We start from the raw sequence: 24880 nt of genomic DNA, 5'->3' as shown, positions 1-24880 counted from the left end.
CAAAACAAATAAACGAACACCCGGACCAGCGGACTGAAAGGGGTCCCATGTTTACACATGTTTACCCTTTCCCCGAATGCCGGGACCCCACGCGACTCCTGTCACAGAGGTCCCTTCAGCCAATCAGGAAGCGCTACTTCGTTGCACTCACCTGATTGGCTGTATGCGCGTGTGAGCTCAGACAGCGCATCGCACAGCTCCCTCCATTACTTTCAATGGTGGGAACTTTGCCGTCAGCGGTGGGGTTACCTCACCGCTGACGCAAAGTTCCCACCATTGAGTATAATGGAGAGGCTTTGCGATGCGCTGTCTGACAGCTCAGACGTGCAGCCAATCAGCAGAGTGCCCGGACGTTGCGCTCGCTGATTGGCTTAAGAGACCTTTCTGTGACAGCAGTCACGGGGGGGGGGGGGGGTCTCTGCATTCGGGGAAAGGGGTCCCATGTGTAACATGGGACCCCTTTCAGTCCGCTTGGTCGGGTGTTCGTTTATTTGTTTTGCCAAGTACGAGGATTTATATCTGGACACTGGATTGAGGTGAGTATAATTTTATTCACAGGTACCCCGGATCGTCGGATCAGGAGACGTGGCAGTCGGCGGGTCAACATAGGTAAGTATGTGTGTGTCGGCAGGTGTGAAATAAAGTTTTACTCTCAAGGTGTGTGTCTCCTGTTTTTATTTGGGTATTTTTTCCCCAGTAGTACTACAGGTACCAGCGGGCCCGTTTTTCTCCCGCATGCTGGTACTTGTGGTTCTCCAAGTACCAGCTTGCGGGGGAGGCTTGCTGGGACTTGTAGTACTACAGGAAAAAAACAATATTCTTGTCATTTTCTCAAGGCTATCAGCCCCCCATCCACAGCCCTTGGATGGGGGGGAACAGCCTCGGGCTTCACCCCTGGCCCTTGGATGGCTGGGGGGGACCCCTTGATTGAAGGGGTCCCCACTCCCCCAGGGTACCCCGGCCAGGGGTGACTAGTTGGATATTTAATGCTACGGCCGCAGGGCGCTGTATAAAAGTGACCCCCTGCTGTGGCATTATCTGTCCAGCTAGTGGAGCCCGATGCTGGTGTAAAAAATACGGGGGACCCCTACTCTTTTTGTCCCCCGTATTTTTTGCACCAGCACCAGGCGCAGAGCCCGGTGCTGGTTTTAAAAATACGGGGGATCCCCTGTCCATTTTTCCCCCGGATTTTTAGAACCAGGACCGGCTCGAAGAGCCAGAGGCTGGTTATGCTTTGGAGGGGGGACCCCACGCCATTTTTTTCTGGGATTTTACCATTCCATCTAAAAAAATAAAAATAAAAAATATATATATTTTTAAAAATATATAAATAATACTTGTGCCTCCCAAAAAGACAAACCAAGTACCTAATCCCTTCTAATATAAATAGATATGCTATTACCAATAAAAAAAACACCAAAAAAAAACATGTTTTAAATTTTTTTTATTAGATTCACCCACCAAAGTGTGGCGGATTGAAAATGACGAATTTACTGTCTAAAAGCACTGTTGTCGAATTTCCAAACTTCAATTGAATATACTTTTGTCGAATTGCCGCATTTGTACCATTGCAGAAAAGTCGAATTTGACAAATGTCGAATTTCAAAAAGTCGAATTTTGAAAGTCCGTTTTTTTGACGGACAAATTGCATTGTCGAATTTTTTTTTTTGGCGGAAAAGTCCCGTTTTTCGACAATTTCGGGAATTCGACCGCAATTGCATATACCCCATAGATTTTAAACCATTAAACTTTTTAAACCATTAAAACCATTAAACCAGAAACTATTTTGATGTAGAAATAAACATTTCCATTTTTCATACCATTTCAGTTTTCTTTTCCCATTTAAACCCCAAAAAGTTTCAGCAATTAATTAGTGCTTTGAAGAAAATAATACCCTAATCCCAGCACTAATTACAATCAAACCCCAGAGATCCCCAAGGACAAAACCATATGACAAAATAGTCTATCTCTACAATACCCAAAATACATAAATGTAAAAACACAAACAATGCTACTTAGAGAAATTATTTGGGTATTAGAAGGACTCAGCAAGTAGAATGTTTGCAATTAGACATAGTGGTTCTGTTAAATGATCCCTCACTATTATTGCGAGATCTCCCATGCAGCCCGGAGACCCCGCAGCCAGGGACAGTGCTATCCATACTGTGGTGATGGAGTAACACCACCTGCAGGAGTCGGAGCGGTCAGTTCCACTGACCGTTTATACATTGGAGGGCACATCGGCATGCTATCTTAAATACAGCAGCACCAATAATGATAAGGGCACATAGCACCCCGATCATGTACCACACATCTCTTCCATCATACATGGGGGAGAAGCGGTATCAGCAACCACTGTTTCATACATCTACCCCTCTGTGTACGGACTTACTTGACTCAGGACAGTAACAGCTTACAATAACAGCATGTTATGAGCCAGTTCTTACTTTTCCTGTAACACCATCCCTACGCTGTGTGAATGGCAGGCAAATTTTCATATTGCTATATTTTTTTGTGTGCAATCTTTATTGCATAGGCTACTGCTGATACAAAGACATGCAGCACACTTTTGTGTTCCGATAACTGCACAAGTTTTCATAAATGCTCTGTCGCACTGCTTTATTATAACGTCAGACCAGGCATTTTAGGCCAGGATAGTTTTTTAAGTGAGTGAAATGCAAACTTCCTGCCATAGGAAGAAGATGATCATTTGAGTGGACACAAAGGATGTTCTTAGTTTGTTTGTTCTTGCTGGCTCCTGAATTATTAACACATTAATTATCAATTCCAGCTAATGCAAAGTGTATGTAGTCTTAAAAAACAATGCGGTTTTTTCAATTAGAGCAAATATTGCTTCTCATAAGCTGTCACTGCGCCGTGTAAACACAGACAAAACAGCCACCTGTGCTATGCAAAGCCGGTGTTATTTGGAGAAGCTAGAACAAGCAAAATACACCTCCACATCCAGTAACAAATGTATGATATTGATATGCTTCCTATTTAATCCTAATAAGCAAACAGGAAGTATTACAGAATATTCTTTACCCCTATTGCCTAAGGAGAAGGATGTACATAAATAACAGTTATTAGAAGAAAACTAATGCTGTATATGATGTAAATTATGTATATGTAAATTTAAAAAGTTAGTTACTTTGCATTACAACAAAGACGTAGAAACAACATATAACATGAGCTGTGCTACAGAATGCAGAAACTCTATACACATTCCTGCTTGCCATTTCTTGGGGTGTAACATCTCCTATATAATAGCCCAGATCTGTCACTCTGTGACTGTGTGGATAACGCTGGGCATGGCTAGGAGCTCTCATTGGGTTAGCAGCAGGTCTATCACACTAGGTCCACAGCTGATTGGGCGAGAAACGCCCTCCCACACAGGTTACATCCAATGGAAGGCTCTGCCCTTTGCTGCTGTGTGTTCCCAGAGCAGCTAACAATGGGGCTGATGGAGCTGCAGCTCCAGGTCCACACCCCAAAATAGGCCCACTGCATCTGCAGCAACATACCCTCCAACAATTTACACATAAAAATCGCTACAAATTCGAAAAGGGGGAGTGACCATGGGTAAAGTGGCATGGTCACGCCCCTTTTCCTATACTTTCAATAGAAGTTGGGAGAGCCAAAAATCGGTATAGACAGTTGGGAGGGTATGCCACTGCATCTGCAGCAAGTCTCTGCGCTGTAGATAAGGGGGGGGGGGGGGGGGGGGGGGGACTTTTACTGCAGCGTCCTTTATCCTGCTGCCAGTCCGCCTGCCCCCTCCGGCATCAACAATCCCCACTCCCTAGCCTCGGCGCAGGTGGAACAAAAGCTGCTGCAGGCACAGGCATAGATGTGTATGAAAGCGGCGCAGCGGAAGGCTTTCAAAGCCCTACCTGCGACGCATACTCTCTGAGCCACCTCTGTGCGTGATGTCACAGAAGTGCCTCCCCGCCACAGCCGCGCCCAGATCCACAGAGGCCCTGACTCCGCAACACAGCACCTGGGCTGCCGGCCTGGAAGCCCCGAGATGGCTAATGTAACGGATAGAGTGGGTGATATCGCGGAGGGTAATGTCTGGACGCTGAATCAATGTAAAAGGTGACAGTGCTGTGCAGTGCAGTGGGTGTGCAGTGTCACTGACACTGCACAGCACTCTCACCTTTTACATTGATTCAGCGAGTCAGTCACTATTGTTAGCGCCGATGTCCTAACGCGCCGCATTACAGGAAAGTACACGCACTAAATAAACTACAGCTCCCAGCAACCCTTAGCGCTAAGGCCTGCTGGGAGCTGTAGTTTATTGAGTGCATCTTCTTCCCTGTAATGCGGCGCGTTGGGACACCGGCGCTAACAATAGTGACTGGATGCTTGGCTGCTGTGCGAGTCTCCGGGAGAGCCACTGCCAAAGGGCGGACAGCAGTTTAGCTGCTTCCAGCAGGAGAAGCATTACCCGCCCCTCCCCCACTCGCAGTTCCTCCGGGCCCCATCCGCGGGCACCCCCACACACTCCCTGGCGGCTCCAGACCACCTCCCCCACCCGCAGCACCCCGGCCACTCCCCCACCCGCAGCACCAGCGGTGGCTCCGGACCTCCACCCGCGGCACCCACGCACCCGCCCCTCCCCCACCTGTGGCACTCACGCACCCGCCCCCACCTGTGGCACCACTGCACCCACGGCACCCCCGCATCCACCCCTCCCCCACCCGTGGCACCCCCGTGCCCCCTCACCCATCCGCCATTCCCCCAACCACAGTACCTACTAGGTGATTCATCAGGCCCTGCGTGCGCTGTTCACGCCGTTGCAAAGGGCCATGACCCCTTAACCATCACACGCCCTTTGTCCGTGCAATATTTAATCACTCAATTATGATTGGAGGTAATACTCCATATAATACAAATAATGCACACCTCAAGGGCGTACAAGGGTTAAGGGTAGCCCCTTACGACGGTGTGAAGAGCGCCCGTAAGGCGCAATGATTCACCTAGTCTTCCTATAATACAACTATGCCGCAGCATAATACAGAGCCAAGGGCTGCAGACCTGCAGCAGATAAGATTCTCTTTTCCAGTATGGGCTATGCCCATCTGCAGTACCACCAGAACTCTTTAAGCCCAGTTTTAGCTTTATTCAGAATAGCCTGTTTGGCACAATTCCACTCTACTAAAACACCAGAAGTGTCACATATGTATACATATTGTGCAGCACATTACAGAGAATATTTGGCCATTAACAACAGTTCCTGCCCCAGTTATTCTATATTCCCTACCACATTTACAAACACATATTTAGGGTCAATTTTTTTGTCATGAGCAAATTAGCAGGACAGTCTATTTTTGGATTGTGGGAAGAAACCGGAGCAACCGCAGTATATATAATCTAGAGATTATCACATGGAACAAAAAATAAATCTGTACCATTGAAAATGTGATTATGTATAATACATTGGAAAATCGAAAGGCTGATGTGTACTAATCTCACCTAGGGTGCTAATCTTCATGCATGAATAGTTTAGGAAAAACTTTTAAAGCTAAGGGGTCGATTTATGAAGCAGTGATAAAAAGAGTGGAGAAGTGAGCCAGTGGAGAAGTTGCCCATGGCAACCAATCAGTGTTGAGGCAAAATTTATAAAGTGCATTCTATAAAATTATATGGAGCACTGATTGGTTGCCATGGGCAACTTCTCCACTGGCTCACTTCTCCACACTTTTCTCTGTTTCATAAATAAGCCCTTAAGAGTTACTTATGTCCCATTTAACTCATTCAGTGCTGGTAAGCACCAATACGGTGACAAAAGACTGTACTTACATAATGCACTATAAATGTTTCAACATTAGTATATAATCTAATTGGGAGCATTAATTGATTGCATGACATTTGTGGTGGTTAATTGTTGCAGTCTTACAAGAGGCTGTGATGTAATTATGAGGAGTATTTGCAGCAAACTTGCTAGATAGAAAAGCTGTTCTGCAGGACGCAGTCTGTGATCAATATACTAATTTACTAGGCTAGAATCTGCTCCTAATCATGTATTGCACTTCAGCAAGCAGAGTCTCTCAATCAGCAGCTGTCAGTTTGTTCACACGATTCACAGTCACCTATCCATAGATCCACAGAAGGAAATATGCTCTGTGATACATCACGGCTCCTGCTTTGGCCAAAACGGGTCTAATATAATGTATAATTTATTCATAATGTGAAAATGAAAGGATTTGCATAAACACATACAAAAGTATTTAGATTATATTCCAGATCAGTACAAAGTAAATAAATTATACAAATCTGAAATGTCACCTCACCCTTAGTAAGAGTGATGGTTTTCCCATGCAAGGAGCTGTGTGAGCCGTACAGACAGCAATATCAGACTGCCTAAAGGGCCCTACACATATGGCGATGTGCCGCCGAGGTGCCCGACGCCCCCCTGCGATGGGGGGGGTAAAGTTTCTTTACTCCCCCCGTCACCCGGAATCATAGCAGTGCATGCTAATATGGACAAGATTGTCCATGTTGGCGTGCATGCATAAGCGACGGGGCACCAATGATGAACGAGCGTGGGGCCGTGCATCGTTCATCGTTGCTGCCTCCACACTGAATGATATGAACTAGTTCACGTTCATTAATGAACGAGAACGTTCATATCGTTCAGTGAAATCTGCCAGTGTGTAGGGCCCATTAGAAACGCTTGCAAAGTTCATTAATGGAAGGCCTACGATAGTCAAAATCTAAGACGTTACAAGGGTCATAGGAGTTTATTTGCAGTTTTGACGTGGGGATCAAGCCAGCTTTCTAGTGATAAAAGTATGTTGTCTATATAGCATAGTAAAGAAAATTGAAACAAAGTAGGCAACACACCACACATAAACCTTCTACTGGCTGAGGTGTGTCATTGGTGCATCAATCAATAACCCAAACTCTTGTAAAATAAGACACGGAGACATAGATTTGCCAGAGAAACTGTTAGCAAATTTATTTAAGGCATTAAATAATTTTTTGTATTAGAGATGTATTAAAGATGTATGGTGGCAAAGAAAGCACTGCCAGAAATCTCCAGTCTGCAATGCTCAGACCACAACAAAACAAGCATTGCACGAGTATATCACCCAGTGTGCATATATAACACAAGTACAATCAAACAAGAAGGTATCGACTCGACTTGACTACTCACCTGTCAGGTGGTGATACTGCCCCCCCCCCCCCTCCCTCCGTCAGAGTGGTACAGCTAACTACTAGTCATGGGAGGGGGTGCACCTCAAATAACCGTCTGCACACGGACTGGTGAAACTGCCGTTTTTTTTGTTCCACAATGAAGCTACGCAAACCTAAACTAAGGGTAGGGAGGGTGAGAAACCCGGACAAAGAGAATTTGTCCTACACAAACAGCACCTTAGATACCTTTTTCTTACTAACACGTCCCCTGCCAGCCATAGGGGTGTATTCAATAAGAGTCGGATCCATTCCGACATGCATTTGTCGGAATGTGTCCGACAACCCCTATTCAATAGAGTGGCCAAATCCGACTGTCGTATTTGAGCCTAATCCGACTGTCGGATTTGGCCATTCCCTCCCGTCTGTGTGAGATCACAGGGAGCTGCTGCAGACAGCCACACAGATCGCTGCCGGGAGAGAGGTGCCTGGCCGGGGGGACAGCTGCAGATAGCCACACACAGCGCTGCCGGGAGAGAGGTGCCTGGCCGGGGGGACAGCTGCAGATAGCCACACAGAGTGCTGCCGGGAGAGAGGTGCCTGGCCGGGGGGACGTCAGAGAGTAGTCGTGTCTTCCAGCGTCCGCTGCGCAAGCTGCTCCCGCCGATAAGCACTCTCTCTCCCTCGCCCTGCTCCCGTCACCTCACCTCAATCCGACGTTTTTAACAGTCGGATTGAGGTTGTCGGAAACAGGACAAAACCTGTCGGATTTGGCCTTGTTTCCGACAAAAGCACATGGATCCGCAGTTATTCCGCCGATCCACGTGTTTTCCGACAAGTCGGGAATTCCTGACTTGTCAGAAAAAAACAGCCTCTAATGAATAGGTCTAAACACCTTTCAACCTAAATCTGTCGGAAGCTGCCGTCTTTCCGACAAGACGGCAGCTTCCGACACTTATTGAATACACCCCATAGGCTACAACACATGATTGACGAGTACCACTGCCAGCCCCCTATCGTAGAGGTTTAATACACCTCCCTTCTCATAAGATTGCTCAGTACTCATTCTAAGGAGTGCCAAAGCCTATGCAGTGTTCGCAAATATGCGCTATAGCGCGTATTTTACCCAGTTCTGTGGGCTAGGGACTCACTTTTCTGAACTCTGTGGGTCCCCGGGGACATGTTCCACTGCAGCAAATCACTCGCTGTCTTTAAGCTTCCTGTAAAGAGAGGACGAAGGTGGAGCCTTAACAGTTCTCTGGCGGCGGCCACCCCTCCTGATCACGTGCTGCGGCTTCACAGGGGCCGGGCAGAGAGTGAAGACGTCTCTGCATCGCTACACTTTGCTGCGCGGGGGGGGGGAATAAGAGCGCCGTGACCGCGTACTGTAAGTGCTGTGAGGAAGGGTGAGCGGCCTAGTAGCGGGTGACTGGACTTGCGGTGGCGGCTGCTCATATCGGTGACATCCGATGGTGGGAAGGCGGAGATGGGGGCTGCATGGCACCAGAAAACGGGTTGTTAAACAGTACAAAAATTTTGCACGGGGTGGGGGTGAGCGAGAGGGTGACAATGCTGCTGGTCTGCGCAGCATACAAGACACTCGGTACAGTCATTGGATTCGAGTCATGCTGCCTGTAATTTATGTGCTGAGTAATCAACTTCAGTGACACTCACCGTGCTGGTTATCTTTGTTGGTTACTGCAAAGACAGCCAGCACAGATCATTCAGCACATAAATTACAGGCAGCATGACTCGAATCCAGTGGCTGTACCAAGTGTCAAAAAAGTCGGCGATCGGGATGCCAGCGTTCAGTATACCGACATCAGCATCCTGATCGCAGCAATGCCGACAAGGGTGCAGAGGGTACCCTACCCTCCTAACCCTCCCTTTCCAGCAGCCTAAACCTAACCCTCCACTCTTAGTGCCTAACCCTTATCCCTCCTCTGTGCAGCCTAACCTCCTCAACACCATATCCTAAGCCCCCCTCCCGCACGCTAAACCTGCGGCGGCAGTGCATACTTACCTTCGGGATCCTGACTGTCAGGATATTGTCGTCGGGATCCTGATCTCCTCGGGATGCCAGCGTCGTTATTATGGCTGCTGGGATCCCGATAGCCAGGATCCTGAACGCATACTTCCGGTATGATAACAGCCCAGCAGCATTGTCACCCTCTCGCCCCCTCCCCCACAACACTTTTGTAGTGTCTAAATCCAGTCTGGGGCTCCTATTATAGCAGCACCATAAAACTATTACATATATAAAATGAATTTAATAATGTTGTCCTGTTTTTTAATCATATAATTGCTACCTGGCGCAATGTGTATAACGTGCTCTACCTGGTGCAATGTGTATAACGTGCTGTACCTGGCGCAATGTGTACAACGTGCTCTACCTGGCGCAATGTGTATAACGTGCTCTACCTGGTGCAATGTGTATAACGTGCTGTACCTGGCGCAATGTGTACAACATGCTCTACCTGGCGCAATGTGTATAACATGCTCTACCTGGCGCAATGTGTATAACGTGCTCTACCTGGCGCAATGTGTATAACGTGCTCTACCTGGCGCAATGTGTACAACGTGCTCTACCTGGCGCAATGTGTATAACATGCTCTACCTGGCGCAATGTGTATAACGTGCTCTACCTGGCGCAATGTGTATAACGTGCTCTACCTGGCGCAATGTGTATAACATGCTCTACCTGGCGCAATGTGTGGTGCAATGTGTATAACGTGCTCTACCTGGCGCAATTTGTATAACGTGCTCTACCTGGCTCAGTGTGAATAGGAGGTTCTACCTGGTGCAATGTGTATAAGCTAAGCGGCACTACTGTGTGGTGTAATGTGAATTGGTACTATTATGTGACCACGCCCCTTCCCAACAAAGCCATGCCCCTAATTTTTTGCTGCACGCTTTCGCCACACACGGTCACTGATTTTCAGTGTGGGTGGGGGAGCACTAATTCACTTTCTGCCAAAGGGCGCCAAAATGACTAGTTACAGCTTGGTGCAGAGTGTCCTGTATGCTACACAGCACAGCAGCATTGTCACCCAATCCTCCCCTTCCAAAACTTTTCTAGTGTCCAAATCAATTCTGTGTTTTTACATTTGAATCATTAATAATACTAATTAAAACCTTCATTCCGATGGGACCCAGAAAAGGACAGGTAGGACCCCAATTTTTAAAAGTGAGGGGTCCCTGGAACATACTTTTTTTTGGGTTCAGCCCAATCACTGCTATGCATGTATTAAAACGTTAAACTGGGTATACACTATTCAATTATCTGGCAGATCATCTGCCAGATCTGGCTGGTTGGAACGAATATCTGGTAATGAACGAAAGCAAATGACAATCGACCATTTGCTCCGAAACACTGGGAAATGGACAAAAACGGTCATTCAGACAAATTGGTTTGATCTGTGGGGATAATTCACAGTTGATTGCAGCAGCAAATTTGTTAGCAGTTGGGCAAAACCATGTGCACTGCAGGAGAGGCAGATAGAACATTTGCAAAGAGAGTTAGATTTAGGTGGGTTATTTTGTTTCTGTGCAGGGTAAATACTGTCTGCTTTATTTTTACACTGCAATTTAGAATTCAGTTTGAACACACCCCACCCAAATCTAACTCTCTCTGTACATGTTATATCTGCCCCCCCCCCCCCCCTCCCCTGCAGTGCACATGGTTTTGCCCAACTGCTAACAAATGTGCTGCTGCGATCAACTCTGAATTAGGCCCTGTGATTTAACCAATATGTATGAATGACAGTTTGTCAGTGTTTGGAGCAAATGAACGATTATTTGCTCTTATCCATTACCAGATTTTCATTCCAACCAGCTAGATCTGGCAGATGACCTGCCAGATAATTGTATAGTTTATGCCCAGCTTTTTTAGTTTAATCTAGACCCGTCAGTACATATATACCTGTCTATGCCCTCTCCAACAGACATGCTACTTATCTTAGAAAAATAGGTGGTTGACAAGATCATGTATCAAAAGGAAAAGGACAAAAAATACAATTTGCATAAACCCATTTCCAGCTGATCCCAGAACAGAGCTCCAAAGACATGACTCTAGCTTGTATAAACAGTAAATACAACACTGCCAAAATCCACTCTGCTGCGCTCAATGTAGACAATATATTTACATAAACTTCAGTAACAACCAAAGACAGTGATCTCTCAAAAATACTTAATACCAACACAACAAAACATACTTGTACAAAAAGAAAATTTGCACGGACTGACCTGAAAACGCATAATACTCTATTATACTTAGCAATTTAATTACAGCCTTAGAACGTAACAAAACCAATGTCACATGAAGCGTTACTGGTGACAGATGGAGCCAGCTTTCGTTATTCTGTTATTATGATACACTGTAAGGCAGCCACGCTTATGTGTAAACATTATACAAAGCTGTTTTACACCACAAGCACAGAGGAAAATTAACCAATACAAAAAGAAATACAGGAAAAGACCAAAAAAAATAATAATAATGTTGTTATATAGTAATTATTATTAGCGACGATTAGTACAGATGGTTATTGAGCAAGTGTGATCACAGACAAACAGTTGTTTTGAAAAATAAAACAAAAATGGAAAGTATTTAAAACTCTTAAAAGTAAAGTATTTGTGACGAGAATGAAACCACTTCCTGTAACAGAATGAAATGTAGGTTAATCCATTCAATAACGCTGGTGGAAACTTAACTTCAAACTAATTGTATATGTTAATGGTTTTTGATATTCATCCTTCCAATCCATAGATGGCATATTCACAACGCCAGCTGTTCAAGAGTAGTTGATCACATAATAAATTAGGAGGGGATTAGCTACAAATACTCTAACCACAAAGCATAAATCTGCAGGCTACAGTAGTCTGAACATTCCTTATTCTGTTTTAAAATGACAACTACAAAAATGAGAGTTAATACACCATTACTTACTGGGTATACAGAACAAGTGCCAGCTTCAGGAAGGAGGCTGTGTATGCCTGTTGTTCCGTGTTAGACTAGACCATCAATGTCTGATAACCTGGGCACCTGTGTCAACAGCACCCTGCTCACTCTGGTCTGCACAACATGTGCACAGAGCACCGACTTCATAGTTAATTTACAGCAGGGATAAAAAAGGTACATGTGAATTATTCAGCAGGCAATTAAAGCAAGCCCATCAACAAAACCCTTTAAAATCCAATCGAAAGTATAATTAAGAGGTTTAAACTTTAAAACCTCTGTATACTTTAGAGCGATCAGCACAGGCTCTTAAGATACATTTCTTTCAAAACAGAGAATGCAAAGGTAAAAATTACGGTAATACAGCTAGACAAATGTAGGTACAACTATACATATTAAATATTATAATGTATATTCATATTAGGAGGTGTCATCCCTTGCTTGATGCAGTCAAGTGAGGGAAGTCAGTGCTGAATTTGACAATGTTGCCCACTCTCTTTTCATACAAACACTGCAATCCCTAGGTCTTCAGAGCACAACCCAATCCTGTTCTCAGCCTACATATCTAATCATGTTTTGTGTTTGTTTCTCGGATTCCATCTCCTTTTTGCTACCTCTATCACTTGGAGTACTGCAAAGCTATGTCCTAAGTCCTCTGCTTTTCTCAATCTTTACACATCTCTTAGCAAAGTTATCAGTATCATGTGTATGCGGATGATACTCAAGTCTACCAATCCTCTCCAGACTTGTCACCATCTGTATTAGTACGTGTTACTGAATTGTCTTTCTTTCACTTCATCTTGGATGTCATATAGACACCTCAAACTTAATCTTTCAAAACCAGAATTAATAATATTTCCACCATCTAATAGTACTTAACAACCTGATATCTCTATCACTGTTCATAAGCTCACTGCCTAGCTGTCATTCTTGACTCTGAACTGTCCTTTGTTCCCCACATTCAATCTGTTTACAAATAGTTACATACATCTAAAAAAACCTATTCGGAATATACCCGTATCTTACACGACACTGCAAAAACTCGAATTCATGCTCCTATTATCTCCAGCATTGATTACTGCAATAGTCTCCTTACAGGTCTTCCCCAAAACAGACTTTCACCACCACAATCCATTTTAAATGCAGCAGCGAGGCTGGTCTTCCTTGCTAACCATTCATCGTCTACTGCTCTGCCCTGCCCGTCATTGCTTATCTGTACTCTACTGAATTCAATAGAAAATTATTTTACACAAAACTTTACAAACATACAGTGTATCTTTTCACTTATCTATAAGTATCTCCCAGCTCAACCTCTCTGATCAGCATAAGATCTGCGTCTATCTCCCACACACAATACCTGCACCCATTCGCGGTTACAGGACTTTTATCGGCTGCACCTATCCTGCGGAATGCTCTCCCACGCACAATGAGACTTTCCACAGGTCTCCAAACCAAACCTCACCTCTTCAGGCACGCAGATCAAATTCCTCAACTGCCCACATAACTTCCAGAAGCTATCCTACCCAGTTCCATTCCCTCTATACAGTCCACACATAATTTGACATATTTTCTCTTTAACGTTTACATCATGTTGACCATAGGTCAGCATTCCTGTGTGTCTGGATTATACAGCCCAACAAGAACCTCTGCAATCTAATTGGACCAATATGCAATATGTAGCACTTGTGTGTCAATGTCTATTTCCTTATAGGGCGATTCTCCGTGATGCACGGGACAGCTACACAAATTCAAATGACATACTTCTCCAAAATACCAAGATTTTAGTGGGTCTTAATTATAGGGTAAGGTATTGCTACTAAGCAATTAAGTTTTCATATAACAACAATGTCTTAACAGACCAGTTTAAAAGTAAAAATTAAAAAATAAAAGCGTGTGATGCACGGCACTTTATGTTCACTGCCTGGAGAATCGCCCTATAGATTGTAAGCTTGCCCTAATTTCTTTGTCTGTCTATTCTTGCACGCTATTGTTTTATTACTATTTGTTCCTAATTGTAAAGTTCAACAGAAAATACCTGCGCTATATAAGTAACTGTTAACAATAAATAAATAAATAAAGTATGTGAGCTATGCAGCTAGGTTTTACACGGGCAGCATGGACAGCACAGTTGTTAGCATTGCTGCCTCACAGCACTAAGGGGTCATTCCGAGTTGATCGCTCACTAGCAGTTTTTAGCAGCCGTGCAAAAGCTATGCCGTCGCCCACTGGGAGTGTATTTTTGCTTAGCAGAAGTGCAAACGGTTGTATCGCAGAGCGGCTATAAAAAATGTATGTTTAGTTTCAGAGTAGCTCAAAACCTACTCAGCGCTTGCGATCACTTCAGACTATTCAGTTCCGGATTTGACGTCACAAACCCTCCCTGCGTTCGCCCAGCCACGCCTGCGTTTTTCCTGGCACGCCTGCGTGTTTCCGCACACTCCCTGAAAACGGTCAGTTGCCACCCAGAAACGCCCACTTAATGTCAATCACTCTGCGGCAAGCAGTGCGACTGAAATGCATCGCTAGACCCTGTGCAAAACTACATCGTTCGTTGTGCCCGTACGTTGCGCATGCGCATTGCGCCGCATACGCAGAAATGCAATTTTTTAGCCTGATCGCTGCGCTGCGAACAAATGCAGCTAGCGATCAACTCGGAATGACCCCCTAAGTTAATGAGTTCGATTCCTGATCAGGACCATATCAGTGTGAAGCTTATATGTTCTCCCCATGTTTTGCTTGGATTTTAATTGGCGAATTTATATAAATAAATGAAAAGCCAAACAAATAAAACTTTGTTTAAATAAACAAAAGAGACTAGTATACTTCATAAGTACAATGTTTTAGGGATAACCTAGACGTAACACTTGTTCAGTATATTTGACATTAGAAGACTACGAAACATAAAAGTTGCCCTATATAAAGCTGACAAAAGTAATTACAAATACCACGTATGATGTAATATTTTTGACAACTATATAATGAAAAGGTTCAGGAAGTACTAAAAACAGAAGATAATTGTGGTAAAGTTGGGATCATAGCAGATGCTCTTATGTTTACCTTTACTGAACGACACTACAGATAAGCAATCTCTGAAATGCCTCATAACAGAGAGCTATAGCTTTAAAGCACTATAGCTATTCACCATCCTTTGCCCACACAAGTCTTATTCATGTATTGTCAGCATCTCTCTTCAGGTCATCTAGAGTATGCTGAAGTAGTGTATGTTCGAGGCACTAGATGACCTGAAGAGATAAGCTGCAGATACATGAAGATGGACTGGTTGTATCATACTGTGTGGGAAAATATACGTTATGGTAAGAACTTACCGTTGATAACGGTATTTCTCCTAAGCCCACAGGATAACAATGGGATATAATGAAGCGACAGCGGATTTGCACCAAATGGTCAAAGCTTTTCTGGCCTCCCAGTATGCATCGGGCCCGTCCATATATCCCCGCCTCCTTACTCAGGCAAATCAGTTGTATTCCAAAGCTCAAGGCAGGAGCATCATAGATTGCCCTAATCAGGCAATAAGAACACATATGCACACCCTTCCGTACAAGGAGGAAGAGGTTAGTGAGTAAAAGGATCCTCAAATCAGGTGCGTCAGGGTGGGATCCCTGTGGACTTAGGAGAAATACCGTTATCAATGGTAAGTTCTTACCATAACGTATAATTCTCCGGCAGGGTCCACAGGTTATCCACAGGATAACAATGCGATTTCCCAAAGCAATTTAGTGATGGGGATGTTCCTGATTGGACAGGAGAATCCTTCGCCCGAATTCGGCGTCATGAGAGGCAAAGGTATCCAAGGCATAATGTCTATTGAATGTGTTAATGGAAGACCATGTGGCTGCCTTACATATCTGTTCTGCTGAAGCACCACGTTGTGCTGCCCATGATGGACCTACCTTACAAGTAGAGTGAGCAGAGACATTATCCGGAACCGGGAGATCGGCCTGAGAATATGCTTCTGAAATCCTAATCCGAAGCCATCTTGCCAGTGTCTGCTTATCAGCAGGCCATCCTCTCTTGTGAAATCCGTAGAGAATGAAGAGAGAATCTGTCTTTCTGATGGCACTGGTGCGATCCACGTAGATCCTTAATGCACGGACCACGTCCAGCGATGCATCTGGAAAGCCGGGACTACAATTTCTTCATTAAGGTGGAATTTAGACACCACCTTCGGAAGATACCCAGATCTAGTTCTGAGAACTACTTTATCTGGATAAAAAAAATCAGAAATGGGGAATGACATGATAATGCCCCTAAATCTGATACTCTTCTAGCTGATGCCATAGCCATTAGAAAGAAAACTTTAGCTGTCAACCATTTAAGATCCACTTTATTAAGTGGTTCAAACGGGGCAACTTGAAGGGCTTTCAGGACTAGACTTAAGTCCCAAGGCACTGTAGGAGGAACAAAAGGAGGTTGAATGCGCAGCATTCCCTGGAAAAAAATATGCATATCCTGTAAATTGGCAATTTTCTTTTGGAACCATACAGACACTTGCACTCTCAACCTTCAAACCTTTATTCATTCCTGCCTGAAGGAATGCTAAGACCCTGGAAACTCTGAAATACTTAGGGTCCATTTTCCGTTCACTGCACCAATGAATATAGGTTTGCCATATTCGGTGATAAATGCGAGATGAAGGTTTCCTTGCTCTGAGCATAGTTTGAATTACCTGTTGTGAGAATCCTCTTGACTTCAGGATAGAGGTTTCAAGAGCCACGCTGTCAAAGACAGTTGATCCAGATCTCTGTGATAACAAGGACCCTGCATCAGTAGATCTGGACGTTGAGGGAGCAGAAGTGGAACATCCATCGACATCCTTTGCAGATCTGTGTACCAATGTCTACTGGGCCAAGCCGGAGCTATTAGTATCACGGCACCTTTTCCTTGCTTTATCTTTCTCACCACCCTGGGTAATAGGGTGATTGGAGGAAACACATAAGCCAGATGAAAATTCCATCTCACCGACAGGGCATCCACAAAGATCGCTCTGGGATCCTTTGTTCTTGACACATATGCAAGCACTTTGTTGTTCAGCTGGGACGCCATGAGATCTATCTCTGGCAACCCCCACTTGTCTACTAGAGTCTGGAAGACCTCCGGGTGTAAAGCCCATTTGCTTGCCTGAATGGCGTGTCGACTGAGAAAGTCCGCTTCCCAGTTTAGAACTCCCGGAATGAACATTGCGGACAAGGCTGGATGATGAAGTTCTGCCCACTTTAGTATGTGACTTACCTCCTTCATCGCTTTTCGGCTGCGAGTTCCTTCCTGATGGTTGAGGTACGCTACTGTCATCGCATTGTCCTAGTGGATCTGGACTGGTTTTCCCCGAAGAATGTCCTTTGCCTGAATCAGTGCCATGTATATGGCCCGAAGTTCCAATATGTTTATTGGCAGGCAACTTTCTTCCTTGGTCCATTGCCTCTGAAAAAATACAACCTTCCTGATACTGCTTCCCCAGCCCTGGAGACTGGCGGCTGTCGTCATAATTTCCCAATCTGATATCCAAAGGGGTCTCCCCTTGTCCAGATGGGATGTCTTTAGCCACCAGGCTAATGACCTTCTTACTTCTATCATAAGAAACATAGTCTGTGTTTTTACTGTCTGATGCAACCCATTCCATTTGGTAAGAATCAGACGCTGCAGAGGCCTCGAGTGGAATTGTGCATACTCCACCATGTCGAACGCTAACACCATCAAACCCATCACGCGCATTGCTGAGGAAATGGTACCTTTTGACTGTGTAACAAGTGCTGAATCCTTGACTGGACCTTTGATATCTTGTTCCTATTACTCGCTGAAGACTTGAATCCTGTACAGCCTCCAAGTGAGTCATCCGTTGTGACGGAACCAGAGACGATTTTGCCCAATTTATGAGCCACCCGTGGTTCTGCAGACACGTTGTCTGTTGTAGATAACATAAGAGCAAATCCTGCGTCTATGCCATGAATAAAAGATCATCGAGGTATGAAAATATTCTTATCCCCTGCTGGCGAAGATAACCTGCCATTACCGCCATAATCTTGGTAAATACTCTGGGAGCTGTGGATAACCCAAAAGGTAAGGACTGGAACTGAAAATGCTGTTGGAGGATAGCGAACCTGATAGCACTGATGGGACAGTGCTATAGGAACATGTAGGTAAGCATCCTGTATATCCAGGGATACCATATAATCCCCTGGCTCCATGGCCAAACTAATGGAACGTAATGTCTCCATATGAAACGGAGGTACACAAATGTATCTGTTCAGTACTTTAAGATTGAGAATGGGCCGAAATGACCCATTTGGCTTCTGAACTAAAAACAGATTGGAGTAAAAACCCTGTCCTCGTTGTGCAGGAGGAACTGGAATGACTACTCCTGACTGAAGAAATTTCTGAACTGCTTCTAACAAAGCCCTGGCCTTCGTCTCTACAAAAAAACCTTTGAGGAGAGTGCTTCTTGAAGGCAAAAGCATAACTTAGAGATACCGCGTCCTGCACCCAGGCATCTGTTTTAAACTGCTGCCAGATCTGTGCAAACTAAAGAAGTCGGCCCCCCACCCTGGGGTCCCCCAGGTGGAGGCCCGCACCATCAGGTTGATGGTTTATTATCTGTTTTCCCAACCGGTCCTCTGGTAGCCCAATGCTTTTTAGTCTTACCAGACTTGTTGTATTGGGCCTGCTTGCCATCACTTTTTCCTTTAGCTTTTCCTTGAGACCGAAAGGGCCGAAAAGCCGGAACTTTAGGTTTGAAATTGTACGTGGAAGGAAACTTGACCTTCTTGAAGTCTGCTTCTGACTCCAAAATATCTGTCAATTCTTTACCAAAAAGAATATTTCCAGAAAAGGGCAATGATTGAAAAACCTTCTTAGATTCTGAATCAGCTTTCCACGTACGTAGCCAAACTACTCTGCGAGCAGCTATTGTTGAAGCTGATGCCCTGGAGGCAATAGTACCCATATCCAATGCTGCTTCTTCCAGGAACATTGCAGCCTGTTTTATATGAGCTATATGGGATTTTTGTTCTCTAAAAGCTATTGACAAATCCCCCTCCAATGCATCAGCCCAGGCAGCCACTGCCTTTGCCATCCAAGCTGAAGCCATGGCTGGCCTTATGCCGCTCTAAGACATGATAAATAATCAACACTTCCACAGTGTACTACATAATTTGTGACTGTAATCACTTTACTTTTTTCTTAAAGTGACATACAATCTGACCCTACCCATGCACCAGCATTGAGGATCAGAATAAACAAACTGACAGAAATATAGTAAAGTCAGCAATCACACTAGCAGTCAGTCACGTTATACATTAGTATAATAAGCAATATGAGCACATCATAAACTACAACTATATTTTAAGTATGTAGGAGAACATATTACTGCATCATGTTTAAACAGATCTAACACATTCAGACGCAATTCGAAAGAAACAACAGTAAATGTATACAGACTCAAATGCAATAGGCACTTATCTAACTATTTGTACTCAAAGGGTAAATAGAGACTTAGGAGGTCATTCCGAGTTGATCGCTAGCTGCCGTTGTTCGCAGCGCAGCGATCAGGCTAAAAATCGGCACTTCTGCACATGCGTATGGTACGCAGTGCGCACGCGCGTCGAACTTTCACAAAAGTCATTGCAGTTTTACACAGGGTCTAGCGACGCTTTTCAGTCGCACTGCTGACCGCAGAGTGGTTGACAGGAAGTGGGTGTTTCTGGGTGGTTACAGACCGTTTTCGGGGAGTGTTAGTAAAAACGCAAGCGTGCCAGATAAAAACGCAGGAGTGGCTAGGGAAACGGAGGCGTGGCTGGCCGAATGCAGGGCATGTTTGTGACGTCAAAACAGGAACTAAACAGTCTGAAGTGATCGCAAGCTAGGAGTAGGTCTCGAGCTACTCTGAAACTGCACAGATTTTTTTGTAGCAGCGCTGCGATCCTTTTGTTCGTACTTCTGCTAAGCTAAGATACACTCCCAGAGGACGGTGGCTTAGCGTTTGCACTGCTGCTAAAAGAAGCTAGCGAGCGAACAACTCGGAATGAGGGCCCTAGTGCTGTATAACCCGTACTCAGTAGAGTGGGATACAGGGAGAATCACCTTGCTTCCAGGACCGATCAATACGTTAGCAAACGCTGAGTGGATCCAGACGCTACTATTGTACACTGCCGCTCCATGAACCTATTGTGAACACAGACGCACCGGTCACACTGCCGCCTATGCTGCGACTGGGTCCCCTACGTGTACGGCGTCTGAGACGGAAGCGGGAAACAGTTCATGGCAGGAGACTCAGAGTAAACTGGCCATGAACCGGGGGGAGGGGCGACCAGGAGAGCTTCTGCTCCCCACTGCAGACACCAACCCAAGGGATCGCGGCTTCATACTATTCCTGGAGCCTCTGATCCCTAAGACCTAGCGCTGGTGCACCCGAGGTGGCAGCCGCGTCAGCGACTGTTTGGTGGTCTCCTCCCAAAACAGTGCGGCTGTGTACGTATTGCCCTTCTAAGCGGAACCGATGCCTTAACTTCTCCCCGTGCTCCGGCCACAGCTTGGTAACGTCTGCTGGACCTGCTAGTATATCCGACACAGACGTCCGCCGAAACAGCACTGTACTCGTGGGTAAGCGTTGTCGCGACCCGGCAGAGAGTTGTTGCAGCGACTCTTTCTAAGGTACGTATAAGACGAGGTTTAGAAAGATCACTCAAAAAAATAGTAAGACTATAAAAATAAAATAAGAAAGCTTAGGGCTGCTAAAAACCAGCAGCCCTCTGACCATGGTCCGGATCCTGCCGCACCAAACAAAAAACTGATTTGCCTGAGCAAGGAGACCGGGATATATGGACGGGCCCGTTGCATGCTGGGAGGCCGGAAAAGCTTTGACCGATTGGTGCAAATCCGCTGTCGCTTCATCATATCCCATTGTTATCCTGTGGATAACCTGTGGACCCTGCCAGAGAAAGGCTAGTATTTGCAGTAACTGGCACTTGTATACTGATTACAGTGGCTAGTATTACTGCCTCACAATGCTGGGGCCCTAGATACTATTCTGACTAGGGCACAATCTGTGTGTAGATGGTATTCATTTCCTCTCGGTGCTCCGGTTTTCTTCTACAGTCCAAAAACATACTGTAAATTGTCTGCTGACAAAATAGACCTTATTGTTTCTGTGGTATAGAATTTAGGGGGTCATTGCGAGTTGATAGCTCGCTGCCGATTTTCACAGCGCAGCGATCAGGTGAAAAAAAATAAGATTTTACTTACCGATAAATCTATTTCTCGTAGTCCGTAGTGGATGCTGGGGACTCCGTCAGGACCATGGGGAATAGCGGCTCCGCAGGAGACAGGGCACAAAAGCAAGCTTTAGGATCACATGGTGTGTACTGGCTCCTCCCCCTATGACCCTCCTCCAAGCCTCGGTTAGGTACTGTGCCCGGACGAGCGTACACAATAAGGAAGGATCTTGAATCCCGGGTAAGACCCAAACCAGCCACACCAATCACACCGTACAACTTGTGATCTGAACCCAGTTAACAGTATGATAACAATGAAGTAGCCTCTAAAAAAGATGGCTCACAACAATAATAACCCGATTTTTGTAACAATAACTATGTACAAGTAATGCAGACAATCCGCACTTGGGATGGGCGCCCAGCATCCACTACGGACTACGAGAAATAGATTTATCGGTAAGTAAAATCTTATTTTCTCTAACGTCCTAGTGGATGCTGGGGACTCCGTCAGGACCATGGGGATTATACCAAAGCTCCCAAACGGGCGGGAGAGTGCGGGTGTCTCTGCAGCACCGAATGAGAGAACTCCAGGTCCTCCTCAGCCAGGGTATCAAATTTGTAGAATTTTACAAACGTGTTCCCCCCTGACCATGTAGCTGCTCGGCAAAATTTTAAAGCCGAGACCCCCTCGGGCATCCGCCCAAGATGAGCCCACCTTCCTTGTGGAATGGGCATTGACAGATTTTGGCTGTGGCAGGCCTGCCACAGACTGTGCAAGCTGAATTGTACTACAAATCCAACGAGCAATAGTCTGCTTAGAAGCAGGAGCACCCATCTTTTGGGGTGCATACAATATAAACAGCAAGTCAGACTTTCTGACTCCAGCCGTCCTGGAAATATATATATATATATATATATATTTTTAGGGCCCCGACAACGTCTAGCAACTTGGAGTCCTCCAAGTCCCTAGTAGCCGCAGGCACCACAATATGTTGTTTCAGGCGAAACGCTGACACCACCTTAGGAAGAAACTGGGGACGAGTCCGCAGTTCTGCCCTGTCCGAATGGAAAAACAAATATGAGCTTTTTTTTTTTAAGACAAAGCCCCCAATTCTGACAATCGCCTGGCCGAGGCCAGGGCCACAACATGGTCCCTTTCCATGTGAGATATTTCAAATCCACAGATTTGATCGGTTCAAACCAATATGATTTGAGGAATCCCAACACTACGTTGAGATCCCACGGTGCCACTGGAGGCACACAAGGGGCTGTATATGCAATACTCCCTTGACAAACGTCTGGACTTCAGGAATTGAAGCCAATTTTTTCTGGAAGAAAATCTACAGGGCCGAAACTTGAACCTTAATGGACCCCAATTTGAGGCTCATAGACACTCCTGTTTTCAGGAAGTGCAGAAATCGACCTAGTTGAAATTTTTTCGTGGGGCCTTCCTGGCCTCACCCACGCAACATATTTTCACCACATGTGGTGAGAACGTTGTGCGGTCACCTCCTTCCTGGCTTTGACCAGGGTAGGTATGACCTCTTCCGGAATGCCTTTTCCCTTAGGATCCGGCGTTCAACCGCCATGCCGTCAAACGCAGTCGCGGTAAGTCTTGGAACAGACAAGGTCCCTGCTGGAGCAGGTCCTTTCTTAGAGGCAGATGCCACGGTTCCTCTTGGAACAGACATGGTTCTTGCTGAAAGCAAATCCCATCTTAGCTCCCGAGGCCATTAGTCCTCTGTGAGCATCTCTTGAAGTTCCGGGTACCAAGTCCCTCTTGGCCAATCCGGAGCCACGAGTATAGTTCTTACTCCTCTACGTCTTATAATTCTCAATACCTTGGTTATGAGAAGCAGAAGAGGGAACACATACACCGACTGTTACACCCACGGTGTTACCAGGACGTCCACAGCTATCGCCTGAAGGTCTCGTGACCTGGCGCAATACCTGTCCCGTTTTTTGTTCGGGCGGGACGCCATCATTTCCACCTTTGGTCTTTCCCAACGGTTCACAATCATGCGGAAAACTTCCCGATGAAGTTCCCACTCTCCCGGGTGGAGGTCGTGCCTGCTGAGGAAGTCTGCTTCCCAGTCGTCCACTCCCGGAATGAACACTGCTGACAGTGCTATCACATGATTTTCCGTCTAGCGAAAAATCCTTGCAGTTTTGACCACTGCCCTCCTGCTTCTTGTGCCGCCCTATCTGTTTACGTGGGCGACTGCCGTGATGTTATCCCACTGGATCAATACCGGCTGACCTTGAAGCAGAGGCCTTGCTAAGCTTATAGCATTACAAATTTGCTCTTAGCTCCAGTATATTTATGTGGAGAGAATTCTCCAGACTTGATCACACTCCCTGGAAATTTTTTCCCTGTGTGACTGCTCCCCAGCCTCTCAGGCTGGCCTCCGTGGATACCAGCATCCAATCCTGAATGCCGAATCTGCGGCCCTCTAGAAGATGAGCACTCTGTAATCACCACAGGAGAGACACCCTTGTCCTTGGATATAGGGTTATCCGCTGATGCATCTGAAGATGCGATCCGGACCATTTGTCCAGCAGATCCCACTGAAGAGTTCTTGCGTGAAATCTGCCGAATGGAAGCGCTTCGTAATAAGCCACCATTTTTTACCAGGACTCTTGTGCAATGATGCACTGACACTTTTCCTGGTTTTAGGAGGATCCCGATTAGCTCGGATAACTCCCTGGCTTTCTCCTCTGGGAGAAACACCCTTTTCCTGGACTGTGTCCAGAATCATCCCTAGGACCAGCAGACGTGTCGTCGGAACAACTGCGGTTTTGGAATATTTAGAATCCACCCGTGCTGTCGTAGAACTACTTGAGATAGTGCTACTCCGACCTCCAACTGTTCTCTGGACCTTGTTCTTATCAGGAGGTCGTCCATTTTCTTTGAAGACGAATCCTCATTTCGGTCATTACCTTGGTAAAGACCCGGGGTGCCTTGGACACTCCAACGGCATCGTCTGAAACTGATAGTGACAGTTCTGTACCACGAACCTGAGGTACCCTTGGTGAGAAAAGCAAATTTTGGGACATGGAGGTAAGCATCCCTGATGTCCCGGGACACCATATAGTCCCCTTGTTCCCAGTTCGCTATCACTGCTCTGAGTGACTCCATCTGGATTTGAACCCTTGTAAGTGTTCAAATTTTTCAGATTTAGAATCGGTCTCACCTAGCCTTCTGGCTTCAGTACCACCCTATAGTGTGGAACAATACCCCTTTCCTTGTTGTAGGAGGGGTAATTTTATTATCACCTGCTGGGAATACAGCTTGTGAATTGTTTTCAATACTGCCTCCCTGTCGGAGGGGGACATTGGTACAGCAGACTACAGGAACCTGCGAGGGGGGAAACGCCTCGACATTCCAATCTGTGCCCCTTTGATACTACTTGTAGGATCCAGGGGTCCTGTACGGTCCCAGCGTCATGCTGAGAACTTAGTAGAAGCGGTGGAGGGCTTCTGTTACTGGGAATGGGCTGCCTGCTGCAGTCTTCTTCCCTTTCCTCTATCCCTGGGCAGATATCTTATAGGGACGAAAAGA

At 45.7% G+C, this 24880-nt stretch overlaps 1 protein-coding gene across 24 annotated transcripts in view; it reads right to left on the bottom strand.

Annotated features, from left to right (window-relative positions):
* Positions 1–24880, bottom strand: part of PITPNM2 (phosphatidylinositol transfer protein membrane associated 2) — a 545353-nt gene that overhangs the window by 397572 nt on the left and 122901 nt on the right. The window contains exon 3 of one of the 24 annotated variants that reach the window (XM_063964522.1): positions 12086–12238. The exons of the other annotated variants lie outside the window; for them this stretch is intronic. The gene's annotated coding sequence lies outside the window, so the exon portion shown is untranslated. The remainder of the gene's footprint in view (positions 1–12085; positions 12239–24880) is intronic. 24 annotated transcript variants of the gene reach the window in all.

The sequence above is a fragment of the Pseudophryne corroboree genome, chromosome 1, assembly GCF_028390025.1.
Source record: "Pseudophryne corroboree isolate aPseCor3 chromosome 1, aPseCor3.hap2, whole genome shotgun sequence".
Lineage (NCBI taxonomy): Eukaryota > Metazoa > Chordata > Amphibia > Anura > Myobatrachidae > Pseudophryne > Pseudophryne corroboree.
The sequence above is the reverse complement of the archived record's forward strand: the minus strand, read 5'-3'. Positions and strand labels throughout refer to the sequence as shown.